The following is a 6,000-nucleotide window of genomic DNA, read 5'->3' as shown; positions in this document are numbered from 1 at the left end:
TCTGAAATGTGTTGAACTTGAGAGTGTTGATGAAATACAGAAAATGCATCGGGATTGAATACAACACGCAACATGTCGACTTTTCTCCATGGGAGTAAAGTCTCAATCTGTCTACGTTTTCATCGATTCCTGAAAGACCAGTAGTAGAATCCGAAGCACATCTGGAGGCATTCTGAAATCTGTGGAACCTCAGAGTGTTGATGAAATACAGAAATTGAATAGGGATTGAATACAACATGCAACATGCGGACTTTTCTGCATGGGAGTAATGTCTCAAACAGTCTACGCTTTGATCGATTCCTGAATGAGCAGTATTAGTATCCGAAGCACATCTTGAGGCATTCTGAAATCCGTGGAACTTTAGAGTGTTGATAAAATACAGAAATTTCATCTGGATTGAATACAACAGGCACCATGCCGACTTTTCCCCATGGGAGTAATGTCCCAAACTATCTGCGCTTTCTTCGATGCCGGAAGACCTGTAGCAGTATCAGAAGAACATCTGGCGTCATTCTGTAATCTGTGGACCTTAAGAGTGTTGATGAAATACAGAAATTGTATCGGAATTGAATACAACACGCACCATGCCGACTTTTCCCCATGGGAGTAATGTTTCTAACTGTCTACGCTTTGATCGATTCCTGAAACACCAGTAGTAGTATTCGAAGCACATATGGAGGCATTCTAAAATCTGTGGAACTTCAGAGTGTTGATAAAATACAGAAATTGCATCTGGATTGAATACAACTCGCACCATGCGGACTTTTCCCCATGGGAGTAATGTTTCAAACTGTCTACGCTTTGATCGATTCCTGAAAGACCAGTAGTAGTATCTGAAGCACATCTCTAGGAATTCTGAAATCTGTGGAACTTCAGAGTCTGGATTGAATACAACACGCACCATGCCGACTTTTCCCCATGGGAGTAATGTCTCAAACTATCTGCGCTTTCTTCAATGCCGGAACACCTTTAGTAGTATCAGAAGCACATCTGGCGCCATTCTGTAATCTGTGGACCTTCAAAGTTTTGATGAAATACAGAAATTTCATCGGATTTGAATACAAGACGCAATATGCCGACTTTTCCCCATGGGAGTATTGTTTCAAATTGTCTACGCTTTGATCGATTCCTGAAATACCAGTAGTAGTATCCGAATCATATCTGGAGGCATTCTGAAACCCGTGGAACTTCAGAGTGTTGATGAAATACAGAAATTGCATCGGAATTGAATACAACATGCACCATGCGGACATTTCTCCATGGGAGTAATGTCTCAAACTATCTGCGCTTTCTTCGATGCCGGAACACCTTTAGTAGTATCAGAAGCACATCTGGCGCCATTCCGTAATCTGTGGACCTTCAAAGTGTTGATGAAATACAGAAATTGCATCGGAATTTAATACAACACGCACCATGCCGACTTTTCCCCATGGGAGTAATGTTTCAAACTGTCTACGCTTTGATCGATTCCTGAAAGACTAGTAGTAGTATCCGAAGCAGATCTGGAGGCATTCTGAAATCTGTGGAACTTCAGAGTGTTGATAAAATACAGAAATTGCATCTGGATTGAATACAACACGCACCATGCCGACTTTTCCCCATGGGAGTAATGTCTCAAACTGTCTACTCTTTGATCGATTCCTGAAAGACCAGTAGTAGTATCCGAAGCACATCTGGAGTCATTCTATATTCTGTGGAACTTCAGAGTGTTGATAAAATACAGAAATTGCATCGGGATTGAATACATCACGCACCATGCCGACTTTTCTCAGTTGGAGTAATGCCACAAACTGTCTACGCTTTGATCGATTCCTGAAAGACCAGTAGTAGTATCCGAAGCACATCTGGAGGCATTCTGTAATCTGTGGAACTTCAGAGTGTTTATGAAATAAAGAAATCGCATCGGAATTGAATACAACACGCACAATGCCGAGTTTTCTCCATGGGAGTAATGTCTCAAACTGTCTACGCTGTGATCGATTCCTGAGAGACCAGTTGTAGTATCCGAAGCACATCTGGAGACATTCTGTAATCTGTGGAACTACAGAGTGTTGATGAAATACAGAAAATGCATCGGGATTGAATACAACACGAACCATGCCGACTTTTCTCCATGACAGTAACGTCTCAAACTGTCTACGCTTTGATCGATTCCTGAAAGACCAATAGTAGTATCGGAAGCACATCAGGAGGCATTATGTAATCTGTGGACCTTTAGTGTATTGATGAAGTACAGAAATTGCATCGGAATTGAACACATCACGCACCATGCCGACTTTTCTCCATGTGAGTAATGTCTCAAACTGTCTACGCTTTGATCGATTCCTGAAATACCTGTAGTAGAATCTGAAGCACATCTGGAGGCATTCTGAAATCTGTGGAACTTCAGAGTGTTGATAAAATGCAGAAATTGCATCTGGATTGAATACAACAGACACCATGCCGACTTTTCCCCATGGGAGTAATGTTTCAATCTGTCTACGCTTTGATCGATCCTGAAAGACCAGTAGCAGTATCCGAAGCACAACTGGAGGCATTCCGAAATGTGTTGAACTTTAGAGTGTTGATGAAATACAGAAAATGCATCTGGACTGAAGACAACACGCAACATGTCGACTTTTCTACATGGGAGTAATGTCTCAAACTGTCTACACTTTGATCGATTCCTGAAAGACCAGTAGTAGTATCTGAAGCACCTCTGGAGGCATTCTGTAATCTGTGGAACTTCAGAGTGTTGATAAAATACAGAAATTGCATCGGGATTGAATACATCACGCATCATGCCGACTTTTCTCCATGGGAGTAATGTCTCAAAATGCCTACGCTTTGATCGATTCCAGAAAGACAAGTTGTAGTATCCGAAGCACATCTGGAGGCATTCTGTAATCTTTGGACCTTCAGAATGTTGATGAAATACAAAAATTTCATCGGGATTGAATACAACATGCACCATACGGACTTTTCTCGATGGGAGAAACGTCTCAAACTATCTTCGCATTCTTCAATGCCGGAAGACCTGTAGTAGTATCAATAGCACATCTGGCGCCATTCTGTAACCTGTGGACCTTCAAAGTTTTGATGAAATACAGAAATTGCATCGGATATGAATACAACTCGCACCACGCCGACTTTTCCAAATGGGAGTAATGTTCCAAACTGTCTACGCTTTGATCGATACCTGAAAGACCAGTAGTAGTATCTGAAGCACATCTGGAGGCATTCTGTAATCTGTGGAACTTCAGAGTGTTGATAAAATACAGACATTGCATCTGGATTGAATACAACACACACCATGTCGTTTTTTCCCCATGGGAGTAATGTTTCAATCTGTCTATGCTTTGATCGATTCCTGAAAGACCAGTAGTAGTAACCGAAGCACATCTGGAGGCATTCCGAAATGTGTTGAACTTCAGGGTGTTGATGAAATACAGAAAATGCATCGGGATTGAATACAACAGGTAAAATGTTGACTTTTCCCCATTGGAGTAATGTCTCAAACTGTCTACGCTTTGACCGATTCCTGAAAGACCAGTAGTAGTATCCGAAGCACATCTGGAGTCATTCTATAATCTGTGGAACTTCAGAGTGTTGATAAAATACAGAAATTGCATCGGGATTGAATACATCACGCACCATGCCGACTTTTCTCCATGGGAGTAAAGCCACAAACTGTCTACGCTTTGATCGTTTCCTGAAAGACCAGTAGTAGTATCCGAAGCACATCTGGAGGCATTCTGTAATCAGTGGAACTTCATAGTGTTTATGAAATAAAGAAATCGCATCGGAATTGAATACAACATGCACCATGCCGAGTTTTCGCCATGGGAGTAATGTCTCAAACTGTCTACGCTTTGATCGATTCCTGAGAGACCAGTAGTAGTATCCGAACCACATCTGGATGCATTATGTAATCTGTGGACATTCAGAGTGTTGTTGAAATACAGAAATTGAATCGCGATTGAATACAACAAGCACCATGCTGACTTTTCTCCATGGGAGTAATGTCTCAAATTGTCTACGCTTTGACCGATTCCTGAAAGACCAGTAGAAGTATCCGAAGCACATCTGGAGTCATTCTATAATCTGTGGAACTTCAGAGTGTTGATAAAATACAGAAATTGCATCGCGATTGAATACATCACGCACCATGCCGACTTTTCTCCATGGGAGTAATGCCACAAACTGTCTACGCTTTGATCGATTCCTGAAAGACCAGTAGTAGTATCCGAAGCACATCTGGATGCATTCTGTAATCTGTGGATGTTCAGAGTGTCGATAACTACTGACATTGCATCGGGATTGAATACATCACGCACCATGCCGACTTTTCTCCATGGGAGTAATGTCTCAAAATGCCTACGCTTTGATCGATTCCAGAAAGACAAGTTGTAGTATCCGAAGCACATCTGGAGGCATTCTGTAATCTTTGGACCTTCAGAATGTTGATGAAATACAAAAATTTCATCGGGATTGAATACAACATGCACCATACGGACTTTTCTCGATGGGAGAAACGTCTCAAACTATCTTCGCATTCTTCAATGCCGGAAGACCTGTAGTAGTATCAATAGCACATCTGGCGCCATTCTGTAACCTGTGGACCTTCAAAGTTTTGATGAAATACAGAAATTGCATCGGATATGAATACAACTCGCACCACGCCAACTTTTCCAAATGGGAGTAATGTTCCAAACTGTCTACGCTTTGATCGATCCTGAAAGACCAGTAGTAGAATCCGAAGCACATCTGGAGGTATTCTGAAATTTGTTGCCCTTCAGACTGTTGATGAAATACAGAAATTGCATCGGGATTGAATACAACACGCACCATGCGGACTTTTCTCCATGGGAGTACTGTCTCAAACTGTCTAGGATTTGATTGATTCCTGACAGACCAGTAGTTGTATGCGATGCACATCTGGAGGCACTCAGTGATCTGTGGACATTCAGAGTGTTGATGAAACATAGAAATTGCATCGGGATTGAATACAACACGCACCATGCCGACTTTTCTTCATGGGAGTCACGTCTCAAATTGTCTTCGCTTTGATCGATTCCAGAAAGACAAGTAGTAGTATCCGAAGCACATCTGGAGTCATTCTATATTCTGTGGAACTTCAGTGTGTTGATAAAATACAGAAATTGCATCGGGATTGAATACATCACGCACCATGCCGACTTTTCTCAGTGGGAGTAATGCCACAAACTGTCTACGCTTTGATCGATTCCTGAAAGACCAGTAGTAGTATCCGAAGCACATCTGGAGGCATTCTGTAAACTGTGGAACTTCAGAGTGTTTGTGAAATACAGAAATCGCATCGGAATTGAATACAACACGCACAATGCCGAGTTTTCTCCATGGGTGTAATGTCTCAAACTGTCTACGCTGTGTTCGATTCCTCAGAGACCTGTTGTAGTATACGAACCACATCTGGATGCATTATGTAATCTGTGGACCTTCAGAGTGTTGATGAAATACAGAAATTGCATCGTGATTGAATACAACAAGCACCATAATGACTTTTCTCCATGGGAGTAGTGTCTCAAATTGTCTACGCTTTGTTCGATCCTGAAAGACCAGTAGTAGAATCCGAAGCACATCTGGAGGCTTTCTGTAATCTGTGGAACTACAGAGTGTTGATGAAATACAGAAAATGCATCGGGATTGAATACAACACGCACCATGCCGACTTTTCTCAATGACAGTAATGTCTCAAACTGTCTACGCTTTGATCGATTCCTGAAAGACCAATAGTAGTATCTGAAGCACATCTGGAGGCATTATGTAATCTGTGGACATTCAGAGTATTGATGAAATACAGTATTTGCATCGGAAATGAACACAACACGCACCATGCCGACTTTTCTCCATGTGAGTAATGTCTAAAACTGTCTACGATTTGATCGATTCCTGAGAGACCAGTTGTAGTATCCGAAGCACATTTGGAGACATTCTGTAATCTGTGGACCTTCAGAGTGTTGTTGAAATACAGAAATTGCA

This window comes from Schistocerca gregaria, chromosome 4 (genome assembly GCF_023897955.1).
Source record: "Schistocerca gregaria isolate iqSchGreg1 chromosome 4, iqSchGreg1.2, whole genome shotgun sequence".
Classification (NCBI taxonomy): domain Eukaryota; kingdom Metazoa; phylum Arthropoda; class Insecta; order Orthoptera; family Acrididae; genus Schistocerca; species Schistocerca gregaria.
Note: the sequence above shows the minus strand (reverse complement) of the source record.